We start from the raw sequence: 18921 nt of genomic DNA on the forward strand, positions 1-18921 counted from the left end.
AGAGAGTCTCGCAGGCAAGAATGGGCCTAAATGGAGAGTCCCGCAGGCAAGAATAGGCCTGAAGGGAAGTCCTGCAGGCAAGAACACGCCCAGACTGAGAATCCCACAGGCCAGCATAAGCCCGAACGATGAGTCCTGCAGGCAAGAATAGACCTGAACGGAGAGTCCCGCAGGCGAGAATAGGCCCGAATGGAGAGTCCCGCAGGCAAGAATAGGTCCAAAAGGAGAGTCCCGCAGGCGAAAATAGACCCAAAGTGAGAATCCTGCAGGCCAGCATAGGCCCGAACGGAGACTCCTGCAGGCAAGAATAGACCTGAATGGAGAGTCCCACAGGCCAGAAAGGCCTGAACGGAGGGTTCCGCAGGCGAGTATAGGCCCGACCGGAGAGTCCCTCAGGCAAGCATAGGCCTGAACAGAGTCCCTCAGGCCAGAAAAGGGCCAAACAGACATTCCCGGAGGAAAAAAATAGGCTCGAAGGGAGGCTCCCACAGGCAAGAATAGGCCGAATGGAGATTCCCGCAGGCAAGTATACGCCCGAGCAGAGTCCCTCAGGCAAGAATAGGCCTGATTAGAGGAGCCATGCAGGCAAGAATAGGTCCGAACAGAATCCCGCAGGAAAGAATAGGTCGAATAGAGGAATCCCGTTGGCAAGCTAGGCCCAAACGGAGAGTCCTGCAGGCCACAAAGGCCTGAACGGAGAGTCCCACAGGCAAGAATAGGCCCAAGCGGAGTGTCCGGCAGGCCAGAATAGGCCGAAACGGAGAGTCCCGCAGGCCAGAATAGCTCCGAATAGAGGAGCCCCGCAGGCAAGAAGAGGCCCGAACAGAGTACCGCAGGCAAGAACAGGCCCTAGTACAGGAGCAGTGCAGGCAAGAAGAGTCCTGAACAGAGTCCCGCAGGCAAGAATAGGACCGAGTGGAGAGTCCCACAGGTGAGAATAGTCCCGAACGGATATTCCCGCAGCAAGCATACGCCCGAAAAGAGTCCCGCAGGCCAGAATAGGCCCGAACGGAGATTCCCGGAGGCAAGAATAGTCCTGAACAGTGTCCTGCAGGCAAGAAGATTCGAATGGAGAGTCCCGCAGGACAGAAAGGTCCGAACGGAGAGTCCCAAAGGCCAGAATAGGCCCGAACAGAGATTCCCGGAGGAAGAATTGGCCCGAACAGAGTCCCGCAGGCAAGAATAGTCCCGAGTAGAGGAGCCGTGCAGGCAAGAAGAGACCTGAACAGAGTACCGCAGGCAAGAATGGGCCCGAACGGAGAGTCCCACAGGCAAGAATAGAAACGAACGGAGAGTCCCACAGGCAAAAATAGGCCAGAGTAGAGGAGCCGTGAGGCAAGAAGAGGCCCGAACAGAGTCCCGCAGGCAAGAATGGGCCTGAAAGGAGAGTCCCGCAGGCCAGAAAGGTCCAAACGAAGAGTCTCGCAGGCGAGAATAGTCCCGAACGGATATTCCCGCAGCAAACATAGGCCAGAAAAGAGTCCCGCAGGCCAGAATAGGCCCGAACGGAGATTTCTGAAGGCAACAATAGGCCCGAACAGAGTCCTGCAAGTAAGAAAAGAATCGAATAGAGAGTCCCGCAGGCCAGAATAGGCTCGAACAGAGATTCCTGGAGCAAGAACTGGCCCGAACAGAGTCCCGCAGTCAAGAATACTCCGGAGTAGAGGAGCCGTGCAGGCAAGACGAGGCCCGAACAGAGAGTTCCACAGGCAAGAATAGGCATGAATAGAGAGTCCCGCAGGCCAGAATAGGCGCGAATAGAGAAGCCCCGAAGGCAAGAACAGGCCCGAGTAGATTCTCTCTCTCAGAGAATAGGCCCAAACGGAGAGTCTCGCAGGCCAGAATAGGAAGAAATGGAGAGTTCTGCAGGCCAGAATAGGCCCAAAAGAGGAGCCCCGCAGGCAAGAATAGGCCCAGAGTCCCGCAGACAAGATTAGGCCCAAAGGGAAGTCCCGCAGGAGAGAATAGTCCCGAACGGATATTCCCGCAGGGAAGTATAGGCCCGAAAAGAGTCCCGCAGGCCGGAATAGGCCCGATTAGAGGAGCCGTGAGGCAAGGAGAGGCCCAAACAGAGTCCCGCAGGCAAGAATATTCCCAAACGGAGAGTCCTGAAGGCCAGAAAGGCCGGAACATAGCGTCCCGCAGGCGAGAATAGGCCCGAACGGAGTTTCCCACAGGGAGGTATAGGCTCGAAAAGAATCCCCCAGGCCAGAATGAGCCCGAACGGAGAGACCCTCAATGCAAGAATAGGCGCGAATGGAGATTCCTGAAGGCAAGAATAGGCACGTACAGAGTCCCGCAGGCAAGAATAGGCGTGAGTAGAGGAGCTGTGCAGGCAAGAAGAGGCCCGAGTAGAGTCCTGCTCGCAAGAATAGGCACAGAGAGTCCCACAGGCCAGAATAGAAACGAATGGAGAGTCTCACAGGCCAGAATAGGCCCAAATAGAGGAGCCCCGCAGGCACGAATACACCCAAACCGAGAATCCCACAGGCCAGCGTACGCCGGAACAGAGAGCCCTGCAGGCAAGAATAGACCCAAACGAAGAGTCTCGCAGGCCAGAAAGTCCCGAACGGAGAGTCCTGTAGGCCAGAATAGTACCGAACGGAGATTCCCGGAGCAAGAACAGGCCCGAACAGAGTCCCGCAGGCAAGGATAGGACCGAGTAGAGGAGCTGTGCAGGCAAGAAGAGGTCTGAACAGGGTCCTGCAAGGAAGAATAGTCCAGAATGGAGAGTCCCGCAGGCAAGAATAGGCTCGAAAGGAGAGTCCCACAGGCCAAAACAGGAACGAACGGAGAATCCCGCAGGCCAGCATAGGCCTGAACAGAGAGTCCTGCAGGCAAGAATAGACCTGAAGAGAGTCCTGCAGGCCAAAAAGGCCCGAATGGAGAGTCCCGCTGCTGAGACTAAGCCTGATTGGAGAGTCCTGCAGGTCAGAATAGGCCCGAATGGAGACCCTCGGAGGCAAGAAGAGGACCCAATAGAGTCCCGCAGGCAAGATTAGGCCCGAACAGAGTCCTGCAGGCAAGAATAGGCTGAATAGAAAAATTTTTTTTATACGCCTGAGTAAAGTCCCGCTCCAAATAATAGGCCCAAACGGAGACACCCACAGGCCAGAAAGGCCCAAACTGAGAGTCCCGCAGAAGAGAAAGGCCCGAACGGAGAGTCCCGCAGGCAAGCATAGGCCCAAACAGAATCCCACAGGCCAGAATAGGCCTGAACGCAGATTCCCGGAGCAAGAATAGGCCCGAACAGAGTCCCGCAGGAAAGAATAGTCCAGAGTAGATGAGCCATGCAGGGAAGAAGAGGCCCGAACAGAGTCCTGCAGGCAAGAATAGGACTGAACGGAGAACCACAGCAAGAATAGGCTTGAACGGAGAGTCCCGCAGGCAAGAATAGGCCCGAACGGAGATTACCGCAGGGAAGCATAGGCCCGAACAGAGTCTCGCAGGCAAGAATAGGCCCGAGTAGATGAGCCATACAGGGAAGAAGAAGCCCGAACAGAGTCCCGCAGGTAAGAATACGCCCAAACCAAGAGGTCCCCGGGAAGATAAGGCACGAACAGAGATTCCCGCAGGCCGCAATAGGCCCGAACGGAAGTCCCGCAGACAAGAACACGCCCAAACTGAGAATCCCGCAGGCCAGCATAGGCCTGAAAGGAGATTCTTGGAGGCAAGAATAGGCCCGAACAGAGTCCCACAGGCAAGAATAGGCCCGAGTAGAGGAGCCGTGCTGGCAAGGTGAGGCCCGAACAGAGTCCCGCAGGCAAGATAGGCCTGAAGGGAAGTCCTGCGGACAAGAACACGCCCAAACTGAGAATCCCACAGGCCAGCATAAGCCCGAACGATGAGTCCTGCAGGCAAGAATAGACCTGAACGGAGAGTCCCGCAGGCGAGAATAGGCCCGAAGAGAGTCCCGCCGGCCAGAATAGGCCCCAATTGAGGAGCCCCGTAGGCAAGAATAGGCCCGAGTAGAGTCCCGGTCGAGAGAATAGGCCCGAACGGAGAGTCCCACAGGCCGGAATAGGCCCGAATAGAGAAGCCCCGCAGGAAAGGATAGGCCGAAACAGAGTCCCGCAGGCACGAAGAGACCCAAACAGAGTCCCCTCAGGCAAGAATAGGCCCGCATAGAGTCCCACAGGCAAGAACAGACCTGAATCGAGGAACCCCGCACGCACGAACAGGCCCGAACAGCGGAGCCCCGCACGCAGTATCAGGCCCGAATAGCGGAGCTCTGCACGCACAAACAGGACCGAGTAGCGGAGATCCCCACGCACGATCAGGCTCGAGGAGCGGAGCCTTGCACGCTTGATCAGGCCCGAATACCGAACCTCCGCAGGCTAGAACAAGACCGAATAACGGAGCTCCATAAGCAGAAAAGGCCCGAATAGAGGAGCCCTGCATGGAAGAGGAGACCGGAAAGCAGACTCCCGCAGGCAAGATTAGGTCTGAATGGAGAGTTCAGCAGGTAAAAATAGTCCCGAACGGAGAGACCCGCAGGCAAGAATAGGCCCGAACGGAGAGTTCTACAGGCCAGAATATACCCGAAAGAAAGTCACGCAGGCGAGAATACTCCCAAACTGAAAATCTCACAGGCCAACATAAGCCCAAACAGACAGTCCTGTAGGCAAGAATACACCTGAAGAAAGAGTCCTGCAGGCCAGAAAGGTCCGAACGGATATTGCCGCAGGCGAGCATAGACCCGAACAGAGTCCCGCAGTCAAGAAGAGACCCGAACGGAGAGTTCCGCAGGCCAAATTAGGCCCGAACGGAGAGTTCCTCGCGTGAGACTAGGCCCGATCGGAGATTCCCGCAGGAAAGCATAGGCCCAAACAGAGTTCCGCAGGCCAGACTCGGCCAGAACGGAGATTTCCACAGGCAAGCATAGGCCCGAACAGTGTACCGCAGGCAAGGATAGGCCTGAACGGAGATTCCCTGAGGCAGGAATAGGCCCAAACAGAGTTCCGCTGGCAAGAACAGGCTCGAGTAGAGGAGCCGTGCTGGCAAGAAGAGGCCCGAACAGAGTCCCGCAGGCAAGAATAGGCCCGAAAGGAGAGCCCTGCAGGCAAGAATAGTCTCAAACGGAGAGTCCCGCAGGCCAGAATAGGCCCACAGAAAGTCACGCAGGCGAGAATACTCCCAAACTGAGAATCCCGCAAGACGACATAAGCCAGAACAGAGAGTCCTGCAGGCAAGAATAGACCTGAACAGAAAGTCCTACAGGCCAGAAAGGCCCGAACAGAGAGTCCCGCAGGTGAGACTAGGCCCAATTGGAGAGTCCCACAGGCCAGAATACGCCGGAAGGGAAGTAACGCAGGTGAGAATTCTCCCAAACTGAGAATCCCGTGGGCCAGCACAGGCCCGAACAGAGAGTCCTGCAGGCAAAAATAGACCTGAACAGAGCGTCCTGCAGGACAGAAAGGCCCGAACAGAGTCCCACAGGTGAGACTAGGCCCGATTGGAGAGTCCAAAGGCTAGAATAGGCCCAAAGGGTATTCCCGCAGGCGAGAATACGCCCAAACTGAGAATACCGCAGGCCAGCCTATGCCTGAACGAAGATTCCTGCAGGCAAGCACAGGCCCGAACAGAGTCCAGCAGGCCAGAATAGGTCAGAACGGAGATCAATGGAGGCAAGAATAGGCCCGAATAGAGGAGCCCCGTAGGCAAGAATAGGCCCGAGTAAAGTCCCGCTCCAGAGAATAGGCCCGAACAGAGAGTCCCGCAGGCCAGAAAGGCCCGAACGGAGAGCCCCGCAGGCAAGCGTAGGCCCGAATAGAGTCCCGCAGGCCAGAACAGGCCCAAACGGAGATTCCCGGAGGCAATCATAGGCCCGAACAGAGTCCCGCAGGCCAGAATAGGCCATAAGGCAAGTCCCGCAGGCGAGAATACACCAAACTGAGAATCCCGCAGGCCATCCTAGGCCTGAAAGGAGAATCCCGCAGGCCATCCTAGGCCTGAACGGAGAATCCCGCAGGCAAGCATAAGCCCATACAGAGTCCCGCAGGCCAGAATACGCCTGAACGGAGATTCTGGGAGGTAAGAATAGGCCCCAATAGAGTCTCACAGGCAAGAATAGGCCCGAGTAGAGGAGCCGTGCAGACCGCCGTGCAGGACAGAAGAGGCCCGAATAGAGTCCTGCAGGTAAGAATATGCCCAAAAGGAGAGTCCCGCAGGCCAGAATAGGCCCGAAGGGAAGTGCTGCGAGCGAAAATACGCCGAAACTGAGAATCCCACAGGCCAGCATAGGCCTGAACGGAGATTCGCACAGGCAAGCATAGGTCCGAACAGAGTCCCGCAGCCCAGAATAGGCCCGAACGGAGACTCTCGGAGGCAAGAATAGGCCCGAACAGAGTCCCACAGACTAGAATAGGCCCAAGCAGAAGATTCCTGCTGGCACAAGAGGAGGACCGAACTGAGTCGTGCAGGTAAGAATAGGCCTGAAAGAAGAGTCCCGCAGTCAAGAATAGGCTCAAACAGAGAGTCCCGAAGGCGAGAATAGGCCCGAACGGAGAGTTCCACAGGCCAGAATAGGCCCGAAGTGAAGTCACACTGGCGAGAAACTCCCAGAATGAGAGTGCAGCAGGCCAGCATAGGCTCGAACAGAGTCCAGCAGGCAAGAATAGCCTCGAATGGATTGTCCTGCAGGCAAGAATAGACCTGAACGGAGAGTCCCGGAGGCCAGAATAGGCCCGAATAGAGGAGCCCGGCAGGAAAGAATAGGCCTAAAAAGAGTCCCGCAGGTAAGAAGAGATTCCTGGAGCAAGAATAGCCCCGAACAGAGTCCCGCTGGCAAGAATTGGCCCTAATAGGGGAGCCCCGTAGGCAAGAATAGGCCCGAGTAGAGTACCGCTCGAGAGAATAGGCATGAACGGAGAGTCCTGCAGGCCAGAATAGGCCCGAATAGAGGAGCCAAGCAGAAAAAATAGGCCCCAAAAGAGTCCCGCAGGCAAGAAGAGACCCAAACAGAGTCCCCCAGGCAAAAGTAGGACCGCATAGAGTCCCACAGGCAAGAACAGACCTGAATAGAGGAGCCCCACACGCAAGAACATGCCCAATAAGGGAAGCCCCACACTCAGGATCAGGCCCAAAAAGCGGAGCCCCGCACGCACGATCATGCCCGAGTAGCGGAGCCCCGCACGCACGAACAGAACCAAGTAGCAGAGCCCAGCACACACGAACAGGATCGAGTAGCGGAGCCCCGCACGTATGATCAGGCCCAAATACCGGAGCTCTGCAGGCAAGAACAAGACCAAATCACGGAGTTCCGTAAGCACAAAAGGCCCCAATAGAGGAGCTCCACATGCAAGAGACCCGAAAGGAGAGTCACGCAGGCAAGATTAGGTCCGAATGGAGAGTTCAGCAGGTAAAAATAGTCCCATACGGAGAGACCCGCAGGTGAGAATAGGCCCGAATGGAGTGTCCCGCAGGCCAGAATATACCCGAAAGGAGAGTCCCGCAGGTCAGAATAGGCCCGAACGGAGATTCCTGCAGGCAAGCATGAGCCCGAACAGATTCAGCAGGCGAGATTAGGCCCAAATGGTGATTGCCACAGGCACGCATTGGCCTCAATAGACTCCCGCAGGCCAGAATAGGCACGAAAGGAGATTCCCGGAGGCAAACATAGGCCCGAACACTGTCCCGCAGGCCAGATTATCTCCGAAATGAAGTCCCTCAGGCGAGAATACTCCCAAAATAAGAATCCCGCAGGCCAGGATAGGCCCGAACAGAGAGTCCTGAAGCCAAGAAGACCTGAGGAGAGAGTCCTGCAGGCCAGAAAGCCCCGAACGAAGAGTCCCTCAGGTGAGCCTAGGCCCGATCAGAGATTCACAGAGCAAGGCATAGGCCCAAACAGAGTTTCGCAGGTCAAATTAGGCCAGAACGAAGATCTCCGCAGCCAAGCATAGGCCCGAACACTGTACCGCATTGTATCACGGAGAATCGTGTTGCATCCTGTCAAATCGTGTCGAATTGCATAGAATCAAATCGAATTGTATTTGAGCTGAATCGCGTCGAATCGTGTCGAAATGTGTCAAGCCAAATCCAATGGAATAGAGTAGGGTAGGGTAGAAAAAGAGATAGAGTAAAATAGAACTGAACAGAAACAATACAACGGAATAGAGTAGAATAGAGTAAAGCAGAATAGAGTTGAATAGAGGCAAATAGAGCCCAATGGAGATGAAACGAGACAAACTGCTTTGAATCGCGTCGAATAGAATCAATTAGAGTGAACTAGAGCAGGGTAGGGTAGGGTAGGGTAGAATAGAATAGCCCAGAATGGAGTGGAATGGAGTCGAATAGAGTCGAATAATGATGAATAGAGTCGAAAAGAGTTGACTAGAGCCAAACAGGGCAGAATAGGGCTGAATCGAGCCAAATCCCACCAAATCGAGCCTCATCGAGCTGAACTGAGCCAAATTGAGCTGATTTGAACCGAACTGTGCCGAATCCCGTCAAACTCCGTCAAATGAAATTGAATAGATTAGAGTAGGGTAGGTTAAGGTAAGGTAGAGTAGACTAGAATAGAACAGGACAGAACAAAAAAGAAAGAATAGAGTTGAGTCGAATAGAGACGAATAGAACCAAATGGAGACAAATTGTGCCAAATCTCATTGTATGGTGTCGAATCCCTTTGAATCGCGTCGAATCCCTGCAATTCGTGTTGAATCGTGTTGCATCGAATGAAATCTATTAGAATGGATTATAGTAGAGTAGGATAGGATACAGTAGATTACAATAGAATAGAGTAGAAGAGATTAGAATGGAGTAGAATGCTGGAGTGGAGCTGAATGTTTCTGAATGGAGTTGAATGGCATCGAATAGAGAAATAGAGTCGAATAGAGATGACTAGAGCCAAATCGAGCCAAATCGAGCTGAACTGAGCCAAATCAAACCGAATCCAACGGATTCGAACGCCATGGACCCCGTTGGAGCCGATTGGAGCCTAGTCATATCGAATCGCGTCGAATAGTGTTGAAATGCGACAAATCGAATTGAATAGAGTAGGGTAGGTTAGGGTAGAATAGAAGAGAAGAGAACGGGACAGAATAGAAAGAAGACAACACAATAGGGTAAGGAGAGTAGAGCAGAGTAGAATAGAGTAGTGTAGAGTAGAATAGAGTCCGATAGAGCCGAATCGAGCGGAATCAATCCAAATGGATAGGAAATAAGACAGATCGCCTCAAATAGAATCGAACCGATTAGAGTTTGTTAGGGTAGAAAGGAATAGAGTAGGATAGTGTAGAATAGAGTGGAATTGTTTGGAATGGAGTCAAATGGAGTGGCATAGATAGGAACACAGGAGAAAAGAGTCGAGTAGAGCCAAATAGAGTGGAAGAGGGCTGAATAAGACCGAAAAGAGCCAAAGTGAGTCGAATCGAGCCTAACTGAGCTGAATCAACCGGAATGGAGCCGAATCCAGCCTAATCAAGCTGAATCCACACGATTCGAGCCGAATGGAGCCGAAAGGACCTGAATGGAGCAAGGCAAGGCAAGGCAAGGATCAAACGGGACCCAGTCAGACCAAGCTGGATATGACCAGATCAAGCCGGGCATAACCAGATCAAACCAGATCTAACTAGACCCAAGCGGGTCAAGCCAGGTCCAACCGGGCCTAACTCTATCCAAGCGGATCCAATCGAATCCAGGTGGATAGAAGCAGATCCAGCCGAATAGAACCGGATCCAGCCAGACATAAAAGGATCCAGTCAGATCCGAATGGATTCAACCAGTTCTAAACAGATACACCTGGATCCAACCAGTCCCAACCGGTTCCAACCGGATCCATCCGCTTCCAATCTTCCCCATCTGGTTCCAACCAGATCCAACAGATCGGAACTGGATCCGTCCGGTTCCAACTGCTTCTATGTGGTCCCAGCCGGATCCATCAGGTTTGAACTGGTTCTAGCAGAATCCAACTGGTTCCAGCCAGTTCGAACTGGATCCATCTGGTTCCATCGGTTCCTTCCGAAACTATCCAGTTCCAACCGGTTCCATCCGGATCGATCTGGTCCCAACCGGTTCCATCCGGATCAATCAGCTTCCAAACGGATCCATTCGGATCCAGCCAGATCAATCAGGTTTCAACTGGTTCCAGCTGGATCAAACCGGTTCCAGCCGGTTCCAACTGGATCCATCCGGTTCCAACCGGTTCCTTCTGGAACTATCCGGTTCCAACTGGATCCATCCGGTTCCAACCGGTTCCTTACGGAACTATCCGGTTCCAAACGGTTCCATCCGGATCCATTGACTTCCAACTGGATCCAGCTGGATCCATCAGGTGCCAACCGGTTCCATCTGGATCCAGCCGGATCAATCAGCTTTCAACTGCTTCCACCTGGATCCAAACGGTAACAGCCGTATCCAACAGGATCCATCCGGTTCCAACCGGTTCCTTCTGGAACAATCTGGCTCTACCCAGTTCCATCCGGATCCATCCGCTTCCAACCGGATCAAATCAGCTCAAACGAATCTCCTTGAATGCCATTGAATCCCAACAAATTCCAACAAATCGCATCGAATCCCATCGAATTCCATTCAATCGCGTCGAATCCCGTCACACCCCTTTGAATCGCATTGAATTCCTTCAAATGCCGATGAATCTCTTCAAACCCCGTTGAACCCTGTCGATTCTTGTCGAATCCTGTTAAATCGTGTCAAATCGTATGGAGTTCCATCACAACATGTCGAAATGCTTCGATTCCTGTCAAATGGCATCCATGGCATCGAATCGCTTCAAGTCGGTTCCAAACCCATTGAATTCCATTGAATCGCATCAAATGGCTTCGATTGGCGTCTGATCGGGTCGATTCCTGTCACATCCCATCGCATCTCATTAAATCTGTTGAATCGCGTCAATCTGTGTCACGTTGCATTGAATCCCTTCCAAGTCGAGCGCCGTTGAATTGGGTCGAATCAAGTCGAATGGCATGGAATCCCGTCGAATCTTGTCGAATCCCGTTGAATCCTGTCAGCTTGCCTCTAATCATGCTGAATCACTTCGATACCTGTCGAATCCCATCGACTCCCATTAAATGCCGTCCAATCACACTGAATGGCTTTGAATCGGAAGCAATGGAATGCATTAGAATGGAGTAAGGTAGGGTAAGTTTGGGTAGGGTAGACTACGGTGGACTATAGTAGCCTAGAGTAAACTGGATTAGTAGTCTAGACTATTGCCCTAGGCTAGTAGCCTAGATGAGTAGACAAGAGGAGGGTAACGTGGGGTAGCGCTGGGTAGGGGAGCGAGGGGTGGAATACACAGAAGAAGAATAGACTAGAAGAGAATAGAGTTGAATTGTGTTGAATTGCCTCGAGTTGCATCGAATATCATCAAATCATGTTGAATGGCATTGAATAGAGTCTATTAGAGCAGGGTAGTGTAGGATAGAATAGACTAGGACAGGAGAAAGTAGAATAGAACACAACAGAACAGAATAGAATAGATTACAGAAGGGTAGGGTAGTGCAGAATAGAATAGATTAGAACAGAACAGAATAGAATAGAATCGATTAGGGTAGGGTAGGTTGGAATAGAGAGAAAAGAAGAATAGAATAGAACAGAACAGAGCAGAATAGAAAAGGATAGATTAGTGTACGGTAGGGTAGGATAGGGTAGAATAGAACAGAAATGAATGGAATAAAAGAGAATAGAGTCGAATTGTATCAAATTTCGTGGAATGGCATTAAATCACATGGAATAGAACAGATTAGAGTAGGGTAGGGTAGGATAGAATGGAAAGGAATAGAATAGACAAGAACGGCATAGAACAGAAGTGAAAGGAACAGAACAGGGCAGGGCAGGGTAGAATGGAGTAGGGTACTGTAGAGTCAAATAGAATGTAATAGAATAGATTAGGGTAGGGTAGGGTAGCATATTGTGGAATACAGAGTAGAATAGAAGAGAAGTGAATACAATTGAAAAGAGTCGAATCGAATAGATTAGAGTTGGCCAGAGTAGGGGAGAGGAGGGTAGAATAGAATGGCATAGAACAGAACCGAACACAATAGAAAGCATAGCAGAGAGTAGAATAGGGTAGAGTGGAGTTGAATAGAGTGGAAAAGAGCCAAATAGAGCTGATTAGAGCCGAATGGAGACGAACCGAGCTGAATCAAGACGAAACGAGATGAATGGAGACAAATCGAGCCGAATTGCACCTAATCGCATTGTATGAGGGAGAATCGGGTCGCATCCCGTCAAATCGTGTCGAATTGCATCGAATCAAATCGAATTGTATTTGAGCTGAATCGCGTCGAATCGTGTCGAAATGTGTCAAGTCAAATCCAATGGAATAGAGTAGGGTAGGGTAGAAAAAGAGATAGAGTAAAATAGAACTGAACAGAAAGAATACAACAGAATAGAGTAGAATAGAGTAAAGCAGAATAGAGTTGAATAGAGGCAAATAGAGCCCAATGGCGATGAAACGAGACAAGTTGCTTTGAATCGCGTCCAATAGAATCAATTAGAGTGAACTAGAGCAGGGTAGGGTAGGGTAGGGTAGAATAGAATAGTCCAGAATGGAGTGGAATGGAATCGAATGGAGTCGAATAATGATGAATAGAGTCGAAAAGAGTTGACTAGAGCCAAACAGGGCAGAATAGGGCCGAATCGAGCCAAATCCCACCAAATCGAGCCTAATCGAGCTGAACTGAGCCAAATCGAGCTGATTTGAACCGAATGTTGCTGAATAGCTTCAAAATCTGTCAAATCAAATTGAATAGATTAGAGTAGGGTAGGTTAAGGTAGAGTAGAGTAGACTAGAATTGAACCGGACAGAACAAAACAGAAGGAATAGAGTCGAGTCGAATAGAGACGAATAGAACCAAAAGGAGACAAATTGTGCCAAATCTCATCGTATGGTGTCGAATCCCTTTGAATCGCGACGAATCCCTGCAATTCGTGTTGAATCGTGTTGCATCGAATGAAATCTATTAGAATGGATTATAGTAGAGTAGGATAGGGTACAGTAGATTACATAGAATAGAGTAGAAGAGATTAGAATGGAGTAGAATGCTGGAGTGGAGCTGAATGTTTCTGAATGGAGTTGAATGGCATCGAATAGAGAAATAGAGTCGAATAGAGCTGATTAGAGCCAAATAGAGCCAAATCGATCTGAACTGAGCCAAATCAAACCGAATCCAACCGATTGGAACCGCATGGACCCCGTTGGAGCCGATTGGAGCCTAGTCATATCGAATCGCGTCGAATAGTGTTGAAATGCCACAAATCGAATTGAATAGAGTAGGGTAGGTTAGGGTAGAATAGAAGAGAATAGAACGGGACAGAATAGAAAGAAGACAACAGAATAGGGTAAGGAGAGTAGAGCAGAGTAGAATAGAGTAGTGTAGAGTAGAATAGAGTCCGATAGAGCCGAATCGAGCGGAATCAATCCAAATGGATAGGAAATAAGACAAATCGCCTCAAATAGAATCGAACCGATTAGAGTTTGTTAGGGTAGGGTAGAAAGGAATAGAGTAGGATAGTGTAGAATAGAGTGGAATTGTTTGGAATGGAGTCAAATGGAGTGGCATAGATAGGAACAGAGTAGAAAAGAGTCGAAGAGAGCCAAATAGAGTGGAAGAGGGCTGAATAAGGCCGAATAGAGCCAACGTGAGTCGAATCGAGCCTAACTGAGCTGAATCAACCGGAATGGAGCCGAATCCAGCCGAATCAAGCTGAAGCCACACGATTCGAGCCGAATGGAGCCGAAAGGACCTGAATGGAGCAAGGCAAGGCAAGGCAAGGATCAAACGGGACCCAGTCAGACCAAGCAGGATATGACCAGATCAAGCCGGGCATAACCAGATCAAACCAGATCTAACTAGACCCAAGCGGGTCAAGCCAGGTCCAACCGGACCTAACTCTATCCAAGCGGATCCAATCGAATCCAGGTGGATAGAAGCAGATCCAGCCGAATAGAACCGGATCCAGCCAGACATAAAAGGATCCAGTCAGATCCGAATGGATTCAACCAGTTCTAAACAGATACACCTGGATCCAACCAGTCCCAACCGGTTCCAACCGGATCCATCCGCTTCCAATCTTCCCCATCTGGTTCCAACCAGATCCAACAGATTGGAACTGGATCCGTCCGGTTCCAACTGCTTCTATGTGGTCCCAGCCGGATCCATCAGGTTTGAACTGGTTCTAGCAGAATCCAACCGGTTCCAGCCAGTTCGAACTGGATCCATCTGGTTCCACCGGTTCCTTCCGAAACTATCCAGTTCCAACCGGTTCCATCCGGATCGATCTGGTTCCAACCGGTTCCATCCGGATCAATCAGCTTCCAACCGGATCCATTCGGATCCAGCCGGATCAATCAGGTTTCAACTGGTTCCACCTGGATCCAAACGGATCCGTCCGGTTCCAACTGGTTCCATGTGGACCCAGGCGGATCCATCAGGTTTCAAGTGGTTCTAGCAGAATCCAACTGGTTCCAGCCGGTTCCAACTGGATCTATCAGGTTCCAACAGGTTTCTTCCGCAACTATCCGGATCCACCTGGATCCATTCGGGTCCAAACCGCTCCAGCCGGATCAATGATTTTGCAACTGGATCCATGCGTATCCAGCCGGATCAATCAGGTTTCAACTGGTTCCAGCTGGATCAAACCGGTTCCAGCCGGTTCCAACTGGATCCATCCGGTTCCAACCGGTTCCTTCCGGAACTATCCGGTTCCAACTGGATCCATCCGGTTCCAACCGGTTCCTTACGGAACTATCCGGTTCCAAACGGTTCCATCCGGATCCATTCACTTCCAACCGGATCCAGCTGGATCCATCAGGTGCCTACTGGTTCCAGCTGGATCCAACCGGTTCCAACTGGATGCATTCGGTTCCAAACAGTTCCTTCCGGAACTATCCGGTTCCAACCGGTTCCATCTGGATCCAGCCGGATCAATCAGCTTTCAACTGCTTCCACCTGGATCCAAACGGTAACAGCCGTATCCAACTGGATCCATCCGGTTCCAACCGGTTCCTTCCAGAACAATCTGGCTCCAACCGGTTCCATCCGGATCCATCCGCTTCCAACCGGATCAAATCAGCTCCAACGAATCTCCTTGAATGCCATTGAATCCCAACAAATTCCAACAAATCGCATCGAATCCCATTGAATTCCATCCAATCGCGTCGAATCCCGTCACACCCCTTTGAATCGCATTGAATTCCTTCAAATGCCGATGAATCTCTTCAAACCCCGTTGAACCCTGTCGATTCTTGTCGAATCCTGTTGAATCGTGTCAAATCGTATGGAGTTCCATCACAACACGTCGAAATGCTTCGATTCCTGTCAAATGGCATCCATGGCATCGAATCGCTTCAAGTCGGTTCCAAACCCATTGAATTCCATTGAATCGCATCAAATGGCTTCGGTGGGCGTCTGATCGGGTCGATTCCTGTCACATCCCATCGCATCTCATTAAATCTGTTGAATCGCGTCAATCTGTGTCACGTTGCATTGAATCCCTTCCAAGTCGAGCGCCGTTGAATTGGGTCGAATCAAGTCGAATGGCGTGGAATCCCGTCGAATCTTGTCGAATCCCGTTGAATCCTGTCGGCTTGCCTCTAATCGTGTCAAATCGTGTTGAATCACTTCGATACCTGTCGAATCCCATCGACTCCCATTAAATGCCGTCCAATCACACTGAATGGCTTTGAATCGGAAGCAATGGAATGCATTAGAATGGAGTAAGGTAGGGTAAGTTTGGGTAGGGTAGACTACGGTGGACTATAGTAGACTAGAGTAAACTGGATTAGTAGTCTAGACTATTGCCCTAGGCTAGTAGCCTAGATGAGTAGACAAGAGGAGGGTAACGTGGGGTAGCGCTGGGTAGGGGAGCGATTGATGGAATACACAGAAGAAGAATAGAATAGAAGAGAATAGAGTTGAATTGTGTTGAATTGCCTCGAGTTGCATCGAATATCATCAAATCATGTTGAATGGCATTGAATAGAGTCTATTAGAGCAGGGTAGTGTAGGATAGAATAGACTAGGACAGGAGAAAGTAGAATAGAACACAACAGAACAGAATAGAATAGATTACAGAAGGGTAGGGTAGTGCAGAATAGAATAGATTAGAACAGAACAGAATAGAATAGAATCGATTAGGGTAGGGTAGGTTGGAATAGAGAGAAAAGAAGAATAGAATAGAACAGAACAGAGCAGAATAGAAAAGGATAGATTAGTGTACGGTAGGGTAGGATAGGGTAGAATAGAACAGAAATGAATGGAATAAAAGAGAATAGAGTCGAATTGTATCAAATTTCGTGGAATGGCATTAAATCACATGGAATAGAACAGATTAGAGTAGGGTAGGGTAGGATAGAATGGAAAGGAATAGAATAGACAAGAACGGCATAGAACAGAAGTGAAAGGAACAGAACAGGGCAGGGCAGGGTAGAATGGAGTAGGGTACTGTAGAGTCAAATAGAATGTAATAGAATAGATTAGGGTAGGGTAGGGTAGCATATTGTGGAATACAGAGTAGAATAGAAGAGAAGTGAATACAATTGAAAAGAGTCGAATCGAATAGATTAGAGTTGGCCAGAGTAGGGGAGAGGAGGGTAGAATAGAATGGCATAGAACAGAACCGAACACAATAGAAAGCATAGCAGAGAGTAGAATAGGGTAGAGTGGAGTTGAATAGAGTGGAAAAGAGCCAAATAGAGCTGATTAGAGCCGAATGGAGACGAACCGAGCTGAATCAAGACGAAACGAGATGAATGGAGACAAATCGAGCCGAATTGCACCTAATCGCATTGTATGAGGGAGAATCGGGTCGCATCCCGTCAAATCGTGTCGAATTGCATCGAATCAAATCGAATTGTATTTGAGCTGAATCGCGTCGAATCGTGTCGAAATGTGTCAAGTCAAATCCAATGGAATAGAGTAGGGTAGGGTAGAAAAAGAGATAGAGTAAAATAGAACTGAACAGAAAGAATACAACAGAATAGAGTAGAATAGAGTAAAGCAGAATAGAGTTGAATAGAGGCAAATAGAGCCCAATGGCGATGAAACGAGACAAGTTGCTTTGAATCGCGTCCAATAGAATCAATTAGAGTGAACTAGAGCAGGGTAGGGTAGGGTAGGGTAGAATAGAATAGTCCAGAATGGAGTGGAATGGAATCGAATGGAGTCGAATAATGATGAATAGAGTCGAAAAGAGTTGACTAGAGCCAAACAGGGCAGAATAGGGCCGAATCGAGCCAAATCCCACCAAATCGAGCCTAATCGAGCTGAACTGAGCCAAATCGAGCTGATTTGAACCGAATGTTGCTGAATAGCTTCAAAATCTGTCAAATCAAATTGAATAGATTAGAGTAGGGTAGGTTAAGGTAGAGTAGAGTAGACTAGAATTGAACCGGACAGAACAAAACAGAAGGAATAGAGTCGAGTCGAATAGAGACGAATAGAACCAAAAGGAGACAAATTGTGCCAAATCTCATCGTATGGTGTCGAATCCCTTTGAATCGCGACGAATCCCTGCAATTCGTGTTGAATCGTGTTGCATCGAATGAAATCTATTAGAATGGATTATAGTAGAGTAGGATAGGGTACAGTAGATTACATAGAATAGAGTAGAAGAGATTAGAATGGAGTAGAATGCTGGAGTGGAGCTGAATGTTTCTGAATGGAGTTGAATGGCATCGAATAGAGAAATAGAGTCGAATAGAGCTGATTAGAGCCAAATAGAGCCAAATCGATCTGAACTGAGCCAAATCAAACCGAATCCAACCGATTGGAACCGCATGGACCCCGTTGGAGCCGATTGGAGCCTAGTCATATCGAATCGCGTCGAATAGTGTTGAAATGCCACAAATCGAATTGAATAGAGTAGGGTAGGTTAGGGTAGAATAGAAGAGAATAGAACGGGACAGAATAGAAAGAAGACAACAGAATAGGGTAAGGAGAGTAGAGCAGAGTAGAATAGAGTAGTGTAGAGTAGAATAGAGTCCGATAGAGCCGAATCGAGCGGAATCAATCCAAATGGATAGGAAATAAGACAAATCGCCTCAAATAGAATCGAACCGATTAGAGTTTGTTAGGGTAGGGTAGAAAGGAATAGAGTAGGATAGTGTAGAATAGAGTGGAATTGTTTGGAATGGAGTCAAATGGAGTGGCATAGATAGGAACAGAGTAGAAAAGAGTCGAAGAGAGCCAAATAGAGTGGAAGAGGGCTGAATAAGGCCGAATAGAGCCAACGTGAGTCGAATCGAGCCTAACTGAGCTGAATCAACCGGAATGGAGCCGAATCCAGCCGAATCAAGCTGAAGCCACACGATTCGAGCCGAATGGAGCCAAAAGGACCTGAATGGAGCAAGGCAAGGCAAGGCAAGGATCAAACGGGACCCAGTCAGACCAAGCAGGATATGACCAGATCAAGCCGGGCATAACCAGATCAAACCAGATCTAACTAGACCCAAGCGGGTCAAGCCAGGTCCAACCGGGCCTAACTCTATCCAAGCGGATCCAATCGAATCCAGGTGGATAGAAGCAGATCCAGCCGAATAGAACCGGATCCAGCCAGACATAAAAGGATCCAGTCAGATCCGAATGGATTCAACCAGTTCTAAACAGATACACCTGGATCCATCCAGTCCCAACCGGTTCCAACCGGATCCATCCGCTTCCAATCTTCCCCATCTGGTTCCAACCAGATCCAACAGATTGGAACTGGATCCGTCCGGTTCCAACTGCTTCTATGTGGTCCCAGCCGGATCCATCAGGTTTGAACTGGTTCTAGCAGAATCCAACCGGTTCCAGCCAGTTCGAACTGGATCCATCTGGTTCCACCGGTTCCTTCCGAAACTATCCAGTTCCAACCGGTTCCATCCGGATCGATCTGGTTCCAACCGGTTCCATCCGGATCAATCAGCTTCCAACCGGATCCATTCGGATCCAGCCGGATCAATCAGGTTTCAACTGGTTC

This window comes from Elephas maximus, unplaced genomic scaffold, assembly GCF_024166365.1.
Source record: "Elephas maximus indicus isolate mEleMax1 unplaced genomic scaffold, mEleMax1 primary haplotype scaffold_76, whole genome shotgun sequence".
Lineage (NCBI taxonomy): Eukaryota > Metazoa > Chordata > Mammalia > Proboscidea > Elephantidae > Elephas > Elephas maximus.